Genomic DNA, 14,982 nt, shown 5'->3' with positions numbered 1-14,982 from the left:
ATTCACACAGTCTCCTCTTACCAGTTCTAGAGATGTGTCTGCTGCAAAAGGTGGAAGAACCTAGAATATGAAATATATTTTCAGTTGTTTCACAATTTTTTGTTATGTATAATTCCACATGTGTTCATTCATAGTGTTGATGCCTTCAGTGTGAATCTACAATTTTCATAGTCATGAAAATAAAGAAAACTCTTTGAATGAGAAAGTGTGTCCAAACTTTTGGTCTGTACTGTATATCAGAGTTGATATATACCAGCACACGTTCCTTGTATCACTTATATATGAGAGTCTCTGATGGATCTGTTACAGGCAGGGTGATAGCTGGTGGCTTGTGTTGTTGTGAATGTGTGAATGATGATGCTTGCCTCCACGATAAGCACTGTTATTCACAAGAACACAAGTCTGCCACCTATTACTTTGACTGTAAATGATCCATCATCACCCTGGCCGGCACTAAGCAGAGAGTCATACGCAAGAATTTTACTGAATGAAACTGATTCAGTCTGTCTGTTTTGTTGTGATTGACTGTGATTGGTCAAAGCTAATCACATGGTACAGATGGGCCGTGATTGGTCCTGTCTGTACCATGTGAACGAATTGACCAATCACAGCTAGCTTTAAAGGAAGCCATCCAACTGTCATGTGACCTGCTGTGGTTCGTCATGGCTGTCACATGATGGGTTGTGGTATGGATTAGTGACAAACTCATAAAGGCACCAACATCCCTGCATAGGGAATATATACAGGAAGGTTTTTTTATGGGATTTTAACTGTGCCATAGACACAATGGGCCAGATTCACAACGAGTTACGCCGGCGTATCAGTAGATACGCCGACGTAACTCCGAATCTAAGCTCGTCGTATGTCTAAATGTATTCTCAAACTGAGATACACTTAAACATGCCTAAGATACGACGGCCTGCGCCGTCGTATCTTAGGGTGCAATTTTTACGCTGGCCGCTAGGTGGCGCTTCCATTGCGGTCGGCGTAGAATATGCAAATGAGTCGCTACGCCGATTCACGAACGTACGCTTGCCCGTCGCAGTAAATTTACGCCGTTTCCGTAAGAGATACGCGGCGTAAAGATAAACATGCCCCCTAGGTTGCGTATCCAATGTTAAGTATGGCCGTCGTTCCCGCGTCGCAATTTGAAAATTTTACGTCGTTTGCGTAAGTCGTCCGTGAATGGCGCTGGACGCCATTTACGTTCACGTCGAAACCAATAACGTCCTTGCGACGTCATTTACCGCAATGCACATCGGGAAATTTTAGGGACGGCGCCTGCGCAATACGTTCGGCGCGGGAACGCGCCTAATTTAAATGATCCACGCCCCCTACCCGGATCATTTGAATTAGGCGGGCTTGCGCCGGAGGATTTACGTTACGCCGCCGCAACTTTACAGGCAAGTGCTTTGTGAATCAAGCACTTGCCCGTAAAACTTGCGGCGGCGTAACGTAAATGCGATACGTTACGCCGCCGCAGATCTACGTGAATCTGCCCCAATGGAATCTATGTATAAAAACACATTTTTATTCAAACAAAGTTTAAAATTATTTTTAAAAAAAGCAACTTGTCTTTTAGGTTGTGTCACACAGGGAGTTTTTTTATTTTTTCCTTTTACAAAAGTGGTGACGGTATAGTCTCTATCCCGACAAGTTTCGCCACTACAGGCTTCCTCAGGGGATTTATTTTTGTCACGATTCAAAAGACAAAACATACCATAATAGTATATAATAATACACAATTAGTCAAACAAAACCAAAAACAAATAATAAATAGATTCACAGTCACATGATACTAGCAGTAAGCCGGTACTCGGATTGGTCATCGGCTGTGTCCCATGGACATGGCGGGTGACAGATCGTGCCAGTGCGCAGCCCTGCATGCACACAATCGGTGCATCCTGACAGGATCCAGTCAGGTTAACTAAACCACCGCCCGCCCGTCATTTTGCTGTAGGTCGGGAGGTAAGTGGTTAAAGAGACCTTCAAAAAACCTGGTTTGTGTGTATAGAATATTTTGTAAATATGTAAAGTAAAAGCTCAGATTGCGAGTAACGCGGTTTACAATACAAGCTTGTTTTTAAAATCCTAACTCGGTTTCCAAGCACTGTCTAGCAAGACGAGCAGGATCCAAGCCTCCGGGGTGTGCAGTACCAAAAGTGGTTAGAGGTACAGGGGCACCGGTGGCGCTCGGAGACACTTGGAGCTGCTCGGAGACCTCAGAAACACGTCCCCACCTCTGGCCGCATGCGGTACTGCATATACTAGCATTGACACTGGAACAAATTATCTGAGTTTTCATTGATCCCTATGGGGAAACTTGCTTTGATATACGAGTGCTTTGGATTACAAGCATTCTTCTGGAACAAATAATGCTCGTAATCCAAGGTACCACTGTACTTACAACACAAGGGACACATGGGGAAATCAGTTACACAATCAGAAAGCAGTTATAGAAATCTTGCTCACGGGTGGAGTTACATTTTAAAACTCCCTACACAAAATCAAGACTTGTACTCTGAGAATTGCATTTCTATCAAATGATTTTACATTTTTGTTTTCCTGATTACATTGTAATTTCGCCTTGTTTCTAAGGATTGTTTTCTGCTTTTATTTGCAGCCAGCCACCATTGTTCCGGCGGCGTATTGTCGCTCCTGATAATCGCCGTTTGTGTTTTGCTGATCATGATCGCTCTTCTGTATTGTCACCACGTGCAGCTGGGCTTCGGCGTCTTCAAATCGAGATTCGTAATCTTCATTCTCCGCCTAAAACACAATGCTGCAATCTGTTGGAATCTGTTGAGGAAGCAACAATAATATTTCCACATCTTGTAACCTGGAAAAAACTGAGCGATTGTATCAACAACAAAAAACGCATCTTTCTCGAAATTCTTTACAAAATAGAAACAAATCCAAGAAATATAACAGAGGACGTAATCACTCTAATAGTGATAGGGATCATTTCTGCAGCAGAATGGACTACACCCGATCAATGGTGGATAAGGATGAGGACAATCCTGTTTCATTCCACTGCTATATGGACAATTCTGTCTCTTTTCTCCTGAGAGATTAAAGTGTTACTAAGGGACATCATTTTTATTTATATTTTTTTGTGTAAAATAAAAAGGTTATACTCCCCTTCCCTTTACATTAGATGTCAAGAGCCACCCCACCATCAGAAATTAAGTCCCCCACTCTCCCTTACATCACAGTGCACCCCCCTTTCCTTATTGTGTTGGAAGAAGCTGAAAGCATGGCTTGAAAGCAGAAAGTAAGGGTCTGGAGGAGGACCAGAGGAGGGCTGGAGCTCTCCTGCATTTGCAGGAGAGGTGCGAGGGCCACATGAAATGGCCTGGAGGGCTGGATTTGGCCCATGGGCCTTGTGTTTGACACCTGTGTTCTAAACAAAGGGCCAGTTTACTGTCCTTCAGACTTGGGGGCTGGACTGTGGCCAGTGGGAGTAGAAAATACCCCATCATTGGTGTCAGAGGGAGGAATAGTACCCTATTTTTGATATCCGTGGGGGAAATACTGTCTCGTCATTGGTGTCAGTTGGAAGAATAGTGTCCCATCATTGGTGTCAGTTTGAGGAATAGTGCCCTATCATTGGTGAATGAATGACTTGTATAGTGCAACTCATGCAAAGTGAATCACCTCTGGGCGCTTTTTCCAGCCAGAGTCTGATTGGCTGGTGCGGTCATTTTACCCCGTAGGATCGTGACACGCTTGGGAAACACAGTCATACACACAGATATATATATACTGGGCCAATTTTGACAAGATTCAATTTTACCTATCAGCATGTCTTTGGAGTGTGGGAGGAAACCGGAGTACCCGGAGGAAACCCACGCAGGCACAGGGAGAACATGCAAACTCCAGGCAGATGGTGTCGTGGTCGGAATTCGAACCAGCGACCCTTTTGCTGCTAGGCGAAAGTGCTACTCACTGCACCACTGTGCTGCCCATTGGTATCAGTGGGAGAAATAGTGCCCCATCAGTGGGAGAAATAGTGCCCCATCAGTGGGAGAAATAGTGCCCCATCAGTGGGAGAAATAGTGCCCCATCAATGGGAGAAATAGTGCCCCACCATTGGTATCAGTGGGAGAAATAGTGCCCCATCATTGGTATCAGTGGTAGGAAAAGCACCCCATCATTGGTGTCAGTGGGAGGAATAGCACCCCATCATTGGTGTCAGTGGGAGGAATAGCACCCCATCATTGGGCCCCAGGGACGCAGTTTGGAGACCACTGGCTTAGACATTCGTGGACATCGCTGTAGAGAGATGGGGTGCAGGTAAGTAATTAGGGGGTGCTAAAGGTGGCTGCTACACACAGAAGGTTCATAGAATGCCTTTACAACTCCTTTAATAGAACAAGTTGAAGTTAGAAGCAGATTGGTTACTGTGCACAGCCAGATTCTGTGTGCACCAGTTTTAGTACCCCCCCCCCCCAACGTGTCATCAATCGACTTGGAGAATATTGATCAACCTAATCAAAATGATTCTGATCAGTCTGGAAGGAGAATCAGATCATAGGAAACTAGATAGACAGATAAGACGGGTATGGTGTATCAAACGATCTTTCGACTTTCTGATCATATTTTTCTCCTGGTCAGTAAATCGATTGACAATACAATTGTATATGAAGTATTGCTGTGCATGGCCACCATTAGGCAGAATCTATGTAGTGGCTAATCTATAAATCTCTATTTAACATGATAATATGGGTATGCAGTGCATGTATGATGTAAATGTCGCATCAGAAATTATTTTTAACATTACAGAAAATACCTTAAAAACTGTTAATTAATATACATCATACTTACACTTTAATTGCTTTTTGACAATAAAGCTTCACTTTAAAATAAAACATTCCTGGTAAGAATATGGAGAATATGAACTTGTTGATGCTTTGGCTTTAATACTTCCAAAGTCTTTTAACTTTGTTATTTGTTGGAAAGCTGCTGCAGAGATAAGACTCTTACCAGTCTTATTAGGAATTATGGGGCCCCATACATAGCTTCAGGCATGGGCCCCCTGGGGGGGGGGGGGCTGCCGCGAATTGAGAAGCAGGGGGTGCCACGGTTCACACTGGGGCGACTCGTCAGGCGGCTCAGCCTATGCAATAGAACCGTTCTAGGAGGGACAGAAGTCGCTCCGACTTAGAAAAAGGTTCTTGTACGACTTCGGGGGCGGCTCGGGGCGATTTGCATTGACTTCTATACAGAAGTCATTTTGCTAATCGCCTCTGAAGTCATCTTCAGGACAACTTGCAGAGTCGCCCCCGAAGTCGTGCCGCCGCAGTGTGAACCGGCTCTTAAGCTGCCTGTTTTGACCTTTTGGGGGGTCAATTTCTGTTGTTATTCGTTATAAGGTTCTGGGAGGTAGACATCCTGCCGTACCATACCCATGGGCACTAATCGAAGGTAAGTCTTCTACAGCTGCTTTATTTTTCCAAATTCAGCCACCAAACCAAAGAATCCGTTCCTGCATCACATTACATCATATTACATTTGAATGCAGAACGCAAAGTAGCTGAGACAATCCTGCACATAAATAAATTAGAAAGCTGCTTCTTTGAAAATCCATAAAGTTTAATCGGAACATAAACCCGGCAAGTTTTCACTCCGCAATTTATGATGTAATTATTTCATTAAATCGACAGTCCTGAAAATGTTTATCTGGCACTTTTTTTATTCAGTAGCTATTTCGATTCAACATAATGCTTCAGTCTGTTGCTTCCTAGGCAGTCTCGGGTTAGTCCATAGGCTTCTGTTGTACATTAAAGAGGAACGCCAAGAAGTATAAATAGAAGGACTGTGGGGGTCACGTGGTACCACTGCGCTGACAATGGTCTTCCCCCCCCCCCCCTTCCCGGCTCGAAAATGGTTAATCCATTCAAATAAATAATCAATGGGCCAATAGTAAGGTTCAGGAGGTTGGCATACCTTGTGACTTGTGAACCGGGGGGTTGGGGAGAGTTACTAAATCTGTATGTTTGAAGCTATTAACATTGCATCACTGGAAACTCGGAGCCAGGATGAGGACAGGCACTGAAGACAACATAAGACATATTTCATTACCTGTAAGCAATGTGACTAAAGATGTAGGAATAGTGTGTACTTGTCTCATTCAAAAAAAGCCTAGTTTGTTCTATGCTCTCTCTTTCTTTTCTCTGCTATCTGCATGAGTCACTTTGGACAGGTTATGTCAAACCCGACAAATTCGGGGGATGGTCCCGTCCCCCCTCAGCACACAGAAGGTGATTGACAGCCTCAGCTGTGAACGTTTCCCTTTGAGACTCTGTGTGTGGGGAGGGGCGGGCTTTCCCTCCACTCGTGTTTCAGATTACACTAAGCTCATAGCTCTATGCTGTACAGTTTGTCACATCAGATCCACACCTCCTACCTCTGGAAGCTCAGGAATGCTGTGTAAACTGTGTGCTTTCGGAGGCTGTAGAGGAGAGATGGCTGAGGATAAACAGGTACAACTTATGTAGGAGGATTTGTTAAAATCTCTGTGTATCACCAGAGGCTAGTCACACCACTGGGTATAGGTAAGCGTTTATAACCACTTTAAGTTCTCTTATACATATACACTCACCGGAACTATATTAAGGATACTTTGCTAGTACCAGGATGAACCCCCTTTTTCCTTCAGAAGTGCCTTAATTCTTTGTGGCATAGATTCAACAAGGCGTTGGAAACATTACTCAGAACGTTTGCTCCATAGTGACATGATAGCATCACACAGTTGCTGCAGATTTGTCAGCTGCACATCCATGATGCAAATCCTCCGTTCCACCACATTCCAAAGGTGCTCTATTGTATGGAGATCTGGTGACTGTGGAAGCCATTGGAGTGCAGAGACCTCATTTTCCAGTGGTGAGATGATTGGATCTTTGTGACATGGTGCATTTTCCTGCTAGAAGGAGCCGTCAGAAAATGGGTACACTGTAGTCATAAAGGGATGGACATGGTCACCAACAATACTCAGGTAGGCCGTGGCATTTAACCACTTGCTTACTGGGTACATATACCCCCCTTCTGCCCAGGTAAAATTTCAGCTTCCGGCACTGCGTCGCTTTAACTAACAAATTGCGCAGTCGTGCGACGTGGCTCCCAAACAAAATTTAAGTCCTTTTTTCCCACAAATAGAGCTTTCTTTTGGTGGTATTTGATCACCTCTGCGGTTTTAATTTTTTTGCGCTATAAACAAAAAAAGAGCGACAATTTTGAAAAAAATTTTTTGACTTGTTGCTATAATAAATAGCACAATTGTTGCCGGACAATTTTAAAGCATGCTATCCCACATTTGTCTGCGGAAACTCCGACAACAAATGTCCGATGGAGCATACAAACGGTCGGATACCTCATCCTTAGATTTTGCTTTTAAATGTCCTTATTTCTTCTGAGAAATCCTCACTTCCTGTCTGTAACTCCACACAGTAATGCGAGGCTTTCGCCCTGGTGTGGAGTGTAGTGCTCGCCCCCTCCCTTGGACTACAGGAGAGTCAGGACACCCACTAACACACAGCTCCTTTCTCTATCTGCAACGTAGAGAGTGTCCTGACTCTCCTGTAGTCCAAAGGACTAGTTTGTTGATACTTCCTCCACTCCGTAACCGCAAAGTGTTTACTATGATAGAGACCCAAGCTAGAGGAAGACTCTGAAAGAGTATTGCACCATAATCCACTGGTTGCACTTCAATGCTTTGCAGTCTCAAGGCTCATACACACGACCGGTTTTCCTGGCAGGAAAACTGCCAGGAGAGCATTTGGCAGGGAATCCCAGCCGTGTGTATGCTCCCTAGCAGTTTTCCCGACAGGAAAACAGCCGAGAATCCCGATGGGAAAATAGAGAACCCTGCTCTCTATTTTCTCGTCGGGTTTCCCGGCAGAGTGTTTCCTGCCGAGAAAACCGGTCGTCTGTATGCTTACCTGTCCCAGGTAAACCCGCGCATGCTCGATAAGAGTTCGACGCATGCGCGGTAGCATACAAGTTTAGTGTGGGGTGTAGCAAGATGGTGGCGACGGCATCGAATGTGAAGAGTGCCGGCTCATCGTAGTGACATCACCACGTTCTTGCCATTCAAAAGACGGGATTCCTGGCCGTGTGTACAGGGCCTCAAATGCAAAAAAATACCAAATGCCCATTTTTGTGTTTTGCAAAATGGGTGCATTTATTGTTTGTTTTTTTGTTTGTTTTTGCTTTTGCAAAAAGGTGGAACTCCCATTGAAGCTTCTTTTCATTTCTAATGTGCAAAAACCCTTTGAAATATAAAATTCCACCAAATTAATTAATGATTAACAATACTGATAAGTAAAAATCAACACAAAACAGCCATTATTATTAGTCATTATTTATTCCTAAATATAAATCATCATGTAGAATACTTTACATCCAGCTTTTGTACAGGCAAAAATAAATACTATTGGTCAATACAAGTTCAAAATATCATCATAGGAAACGGTTGTCTTGAAGCAATGCATTCTTTTGAGAGCAGGAATAAGCCTGTAGCAGAATATAGCAGCGGTACAATCATATGTGCTATTTAACAAAACATGCTTGAAAGTTCGTTAAAAAAAAAAAACATGTCATAAATTTATTATGTCACACGCACAATAATATTTTTTTTTTATAGGGCTGCATTAGTAGAGCGCAGCAAAAGCGCCTGTACATTGGTCACCATTGCTGCTATATGTTGTCAACCCATCTTTTACCTGATCCCCTGTATATAGGAATCTTCAAATGTATGTAAAGAGACAGCCTTTTTTTCTTAATTGTGGGTAGAGTGTTAAGGGGTTAGACCCTCTGAAAAGTTTTTGTTGTTGTCTGAGTCCCCACTGGGGATGTCACCCCTCTATCCATCTTAGTGACCAGTCACTGATAGAGGAAAGTAAGAGAAATCTAGATGTGCAATGAGAGTAGGCAGGTGTGGAAGTGGAAATCATTTAATCATTTATACAATTTTATTTCCTTCCAACATGGATGCAAGAAAGAAAAATAGCTTGAGTCAGTGTTGATGGGGAATAGCTGCGCTATTGTGTTCCACCGGCGGGGAGCTTTCCCTACTGGCAGAACACAATGATTGCTGCTAGCGGCTGAATGATCGACTTTAGTACAACCAGCCTGTCCATACTGTAGATGGATGGAATCTCAGCCGAATCCTGCTAAACTGGCCGAAATTCGATCCATCTATGGCCGGCTTTAATGAGGACAAATAGTTTGGTGATGACTTAGGCCCCATGCACACTGGGCGATTATCCCAGTTTATGGGGGCCCGGTATTTATCCTCGGCCTGAGAGGCATGGATGTGCCATCCAGTCCCACTGTCACCAGCCTGTAAAACTCTTTGAGAGCCTGATAGCTGTTGTGGCTAAATAGGGCTGGACTGTGTACTCAGTGGTGCACGCAGGGTACACATTGCACTAAACCAACGTACAGCTCAGTGCACCACCCATCCCTGTATAGCCACAGCAGTTGCTAGCCTTTTACAGGCTGCTAACATGGGATCTGGATGGTGCACTTGTGCCCCTCTGCCCACTACTAAACTCCCAGTGTGCATGGGGCCCAAGATGGTAATTTACTTCACTTTGGGAAGATTTCCTCTGACTTTTTCACGGTCCGGGGTCTGGCTATGGGACCATTAGCTATAGCAGTTGAGAAGCTCCCATCGACCATCAGGATAAGTAAACAAACAGGTCACCCTGGCAGATGATGCAAGCTCACCCAAGTTGCAAGGTCTAAGCACTAACCTGTGTTCACTAGTGCTCCCGATAGTGGAGAAGGGCTTTGCTGCCCGTTAGTGCCAGTTTGCGGTCTTCAGGGGGTCAACCCACCAGGCAGTCCAGTAGCAAATATAGTAAGTAGTAATCAAGCAGAAGCATAGTCAGGAAACAAGCCAAAGGTCGGTAACAAGTGGTAGTGGAAATAAGGACAGCTGCAAGTACACAAAGGGGCAAGATATTGGCTGGAGAGAGCACAACAATCTGGCAAACAGGAAGTTGCAGAGACATGACTTAAATAGGAAGTTCATAGGAGGAGTAAAGATTTAAAGGTTCACCAGAAACAAGAGACAAGGCTGTGGATTCAGATCCCAATCCAGACACACCTCTTGTTGTGTCTCTAGCATAAGAATCAAAGTGAAATTTCCCCAGAAGGACGCAGACAACAAAAATAATCTGATAGGGATTTTCCCTACTCTATTCAAAACCAGAAACATACATTTACCAAACAGGTCAGCCTTATGCCGCGTACACACGATCATTTTTCGGGTTGTAAAAAATTATGTTTTTTTTTTTAATGTCATTAAAAACTATCGTGTGTGGGCTTCAGAGCATTTTTAGGGTTCTGAAAAACGGGCAAAAAAAAAAAATCGAACATGCTCTATTTTTTAACGACGTTTTTAACGTTGTCGTTTTTCGGGTTATAAAAAATAGTCGTGTGTGGGCTTTAACGACGTGAAAAATCCGCGCATGCTCAGAAGTTATGAGACGGGAGCGCTCATTCTGGTAAAACTACCTTACCTAACGGAGTAAGCACATTCATCACGCTGTAACAGACAGAAAATCGCAAATCGTCTTTTACTAACACAAAATCAGCTAAAGCAGCCCAAGGGGTGGCGTCATCCGCATGGAACTTCCCCTTTATAGTGCCGTCGTACGTGTTGTACGTCACCGCGCTTTGCTAGAGCATTTTCTTTTCACGATCGTGTGTATGCAAGGCCGTTTTAATGATCAAGTTGAAAAAAACATTGTTTTTTCTAGAGCCTGAAAAACTTTGTTTTTTACAACCCGAAAAATGATCGTGTGTACGCGGCATTAGATCCAAATTTAGAAGCAATGGTTATTAAACTGCAAATGTCATTCAAAGTATATAATTTTGTATAACACTATGCAAAACAATTCAAGTTCAACACAACAATAAAATGCCGCATACACACGATCAGTCCATCCGATGAGAACGGACCGATGGACCGTTTTCATCGGTTAACCGATGAAGCTAACTGATGGTTCGTCGCGCCTACACACCATCGGTTAAAAAAACGATCGTGTCAGAACGCGGTGACGTAAAACACAACGACGTGCTGAAAAAAACGAAGTTCAATGCTTCCAAGCATGTGTCGACTTGATTCTGAGCATGCGTGGATTTTTAACCGATGGTCGTGCCTACAAACGATCGGTTTTGTCCTATCGGTTAGGAATCCACCGGTTAATTTTAAAACAAGTTGCCTTTTTTTTTAACAGATGGTTAACTAACCGATGGCGCCCACACACGATCGGTTTTGACCAATGAAAACGGTCCATCAGACCATTCTCATTGGTTTAACCGATCGTGTGTACACGGCAAAAGTAAAGATAGATAGATAGATAGATAGATAGATAGATAGATAGATAGATAGATAGATAGATAGAATAGGCTGATTGGTGAAAAATGGAGCAAATAAAAATGGAATGAAAGGAAGTCGTAGCCCAAACTGAACAATTACACACTTTTACATTCAAAAATGTGCCACCTGACTGGAGCACAAGTGAAACAGATTTTCATATTCTGCTCCAGCTGTCTTTATGGGCCACCAGCAGTACTTGTCTTCATAACCTTCACCTTAAAGTTTTTTTGCAATCATTTTTGCACACGTTTCTAAAGACTGGAATCACTGAGTTTTAGATAATTATAAGATATGCAATATATATATATATATATATATATATTTCTTCGTGTAAGCCATACAAATCATTTTTGGCAGCAAATAGCAATACATAAAAAATATTTACATTTTATAGACAGGTTTGGGGGGGGGGGGGGGGCACACACGCATAATTGCAGAGCTGTTGCACCAAGCCACCTAAACGGTATAGTTATTTTTGCATGCACTGTTAATAGGGTTATGTACATCAATGCCATATAACTGGTTTTGCAAATGGCAAGGCGTGTGGCTGCATTACATTTGTTCTCAGTATCGGGAGCCTGGTGCTGGCTGTTTTTTGGTGCAAGGCTCTTGAAACCAAGGAACTAGCATGCATAATGTAGCCGCCCATTGTTTAATCTAATAACAAAGTGTTCTCCGCAATAAAGAATTCCTTAACGCGGAACCCTGGAGAAGTCCAGCCTGAGCCTTTTAGGCTGGGCTTCTCCTTTGGGTCACAGGAGTGCAATGCTTTGCACTCCTGTGACCCGTTTTCAGCGGAGAGTGGTCTGATGTCCGCTCTCCCCTGATATCACTGCCATCAGTCGAGGCACCGTGTCATCCCGACTTCCCAAGTCAGAATCCGCCAGCTGCCTTGATTAATGGCCCTGTTGAGGACGAGGGTTTGTCACAGGCAGTCTCAGCGAGCCACTTCCCGCCCCTCCACAGCTCATTGCTCCAATGAGCGCAGTGGATCAGAGCAGGAGAGATGCTGACTGAGAGTCAGAATCTCTCTGCTTGGGGAGGAGTGAAAACCGAGCCATCGGCAGTGTTCGGTGGCTCAGTTCTCAGTGCAGAGACGCTGGGGGACAGCTGCAGCCTCGGTCTGATGCTCCATCCACAGAGGTAAGTATGAATCTTAAGAAAACAAAAAAGGCTGGTACACACGGGCTGAGTAACGGCCATTTTAACAAGCGCTAATTAGTGTGTCCTGGCAGGGGGCAGTCCCTGTCTGTCTCAGTTGCTCCCTATTCTTTGCACTGTGCCTACAATCAGTGAGTCACTAGAGGCCAATCTGCTGACAGTTTTAAGATTTACTGAGTTGGGGGGGGAATACAAGACTGTGCCGATGGAGGACAGATAAGGGAGGAAAAACAAAAAAGTAGGAGAAGTGACAGGACAAACTCTGCTGCCAGGGAGACAGAAAAGTGTTAAGCTTAGAAGGATCTCCCTAATATTCTCTCCTTTAGCACGGTCAGCTACAGCAGCCTTCCCATCTATCTGAGCCAAGAACAATCAAGGCTGGAAAAAGACACATTTTAATTGTAGAAAGTGATATATATTTTTTTAAACTAAAGAGACGTGGAGAGTTTTCAATAAAGAAGTGACTGCTCTAGGCTTCAACAAAATGGCAGCCTCCAACGAGACAAAACGGAAGCAATTCTGGAGGCTATTTACCGCACACACTAATTATGGTAGCAAATTTATTAACGTAGAACTAATGTTTCATAATTTTTTTTATCAAGTTGTTATAGGTAAACTTCTGCTTTAAAGTGACCCTTTTCTTTGCCCATGCCCTTCCAATTAACCTGTGCTGTGATTGACAAATGATTCTATGTTTTCTAGACTGTCCCATGACCATAATCAACCAATTATCCAGAGTGCAGCAGAAGACATTCATGTTAAAGTATAACCATAGGCAAAACTATTTTTTTCATTTTGGATGGAGCGAGGGAGGGTCATAACCCCCATCAGATATTTATTTGGCCATCTGTGTTCCATTTGGGGAGATTTACCTTCACTTCCTGTCCCATGGCCAAACAGGAAGTCAGAGGAAATCCCTGAAAATTAATGGAATTCCTTGGTGACCCCCAGATCACCAAAACTAGTGTGCCCATTGGGAGATCCCCCCTCCATTACTTTTCTGGGGACAACCCAATTTGGGATTTTTTTTATTTTCACTTACAATGATAATAGTAAACAGGACAAATAGAGAGGGTGAATCGCCTTAACAGGGACATAGACCGCAATAGAAACTGAACAAGGTATTTGCACCCACTTCCGGGAATAGACTCCCACAGGAGTCACCCCCCTTCGTGTCACCCCCCGCTGTCTTCTGGGAAACACACTGGTCCCAGGAGACAGCGGGGATCAGTGAGGGCGCGCCGCACGGCTCACGCATGCGCAGTAGGGAACCGGGCAGTGAAGCTGCAACGCTTCACTTCCTGATTCCCTCACCGAGGATGGGGGCAGGGGAAGCCGAGAGATGAGCGATTGCTCGGCCGCCGACATTGCGGGTGCGCTGGACAGGTAAGTGTCCATTTATTAAAAGTCAGCAGCTGCAGTATTTAAAAAAACGAATTTCGGGTGGACCTCCGCTTTAAGAAGAAACTCCACCCAACGATTCCTCATTAATGGAGCAGGGTTTGGTAGTATGGGCAGCAGAAGAATTATGTATTTACATATTTCTCTACAGAATATGTTTTATTTGAGATTGGTGACTGGATCACTTGAAAGCAAAGCTTCTTGAAGTACAGCCTTAACCCTCCCCATCTCCAGCGTGGTGGGCAGGAGAAAGCTTGTAAGCTCCCACACTACCGGAAAGTGCCAAAGCTTGAGCTGATGTGAACCATTGGATAGTAGCAGATCATTGGCACTAAAAGCTGGTGCAGAAACCTGCTCTTGTTTGTTGGCTTGACCTGTTGGCAGTTTGTTGAAGTTTTTTTTTGTAAAAGTAACAGAATATTTCAAGCTAATACATATTTTCAAGTTGTTATAGTAAATTCATCTATACATCTTAAAGTGCTTGTAGCTGCACATTAAACACAAACTCGCCTACTTTAAAGCTCATCAATAAGCAGCTATTCTGTTTTGTGAGCCAACATTCATGAGAATTTGGCATTGTACTCTTAGGCCTTGTACTCACGGCAGGACATGTCCGATGAAAACGGTCTGCAGACCGTTTCCATCGGACATGTCTGGCCGGGGACTGCCCGGGGACTTCTGTTCGATGGCTATACACACCATCGAACAGAAGCCCGCGCGTAAACATTACGCGGGGCGTGTCCGCGGTGTCGCCGCGTCGATGACGCGGTGTCGCCGCGACAATGACGCGGCGACGTGGGCGGGCCGCCTTAAATATGCTTCCACGCATGCGTCGAAGTCATTCGACGCATGCGAGGGATGCGGGCGGCAGGACATGTACGGTAGGTCTGTACAGACGACCGTACATGTCCGGGCGGACAGGTTTCCAGCGGACTGTTTTAAAACAAGTCCGGGAAACAGTTGTCCGCTGGAAACCTGTCCGATCCGTCCCAAAATGGTCCGCTCGGGCCAACACACGGCCAAACATG

The 14,982-nt window shown here is 44.3% G+C and overlaps 1 long non-coding RNA gene across 1 annotated transcript in view; it reads left to right on the top strand.

The window, feature by feature from the left end:
• The window catches only part of LOC120920570, a 47,492-nt gene extending 44,344 nt beyond the window's left edge, over positions 1–3,148 (top strand). The window contains exon 3 of the long non-coding RNA XR_005744740.1: positions 2,624–3,148. This is a non-coding gene — a long non-coding RNA (uncharacterized LOC120920570). The remainder of the gene's footprint in view (positions 1–2,623) is intronic.
• Positions 3,149–14,982: the final 11,834 nt, after the last annotated feature.

Source organism: Rana temporaria, chromosome 13, assembly GCF_905171775.1.
Source record: "Rana temporaria chromosome 13, aRanTem1.1, whole genome shotgun sequence".
Classification (NCBI taxonomy): domain Eukaryota; kingdom Metazoa; phylum Chordata; class Amphibia; order Anura; family Ranidae; genus Rana; species Rana temporaria.
The sequence above is the reverse complement of the archived record's forward strand: the minus strand, read 5'-3'. Positions and strand labels throughout refer to the sequence as shown.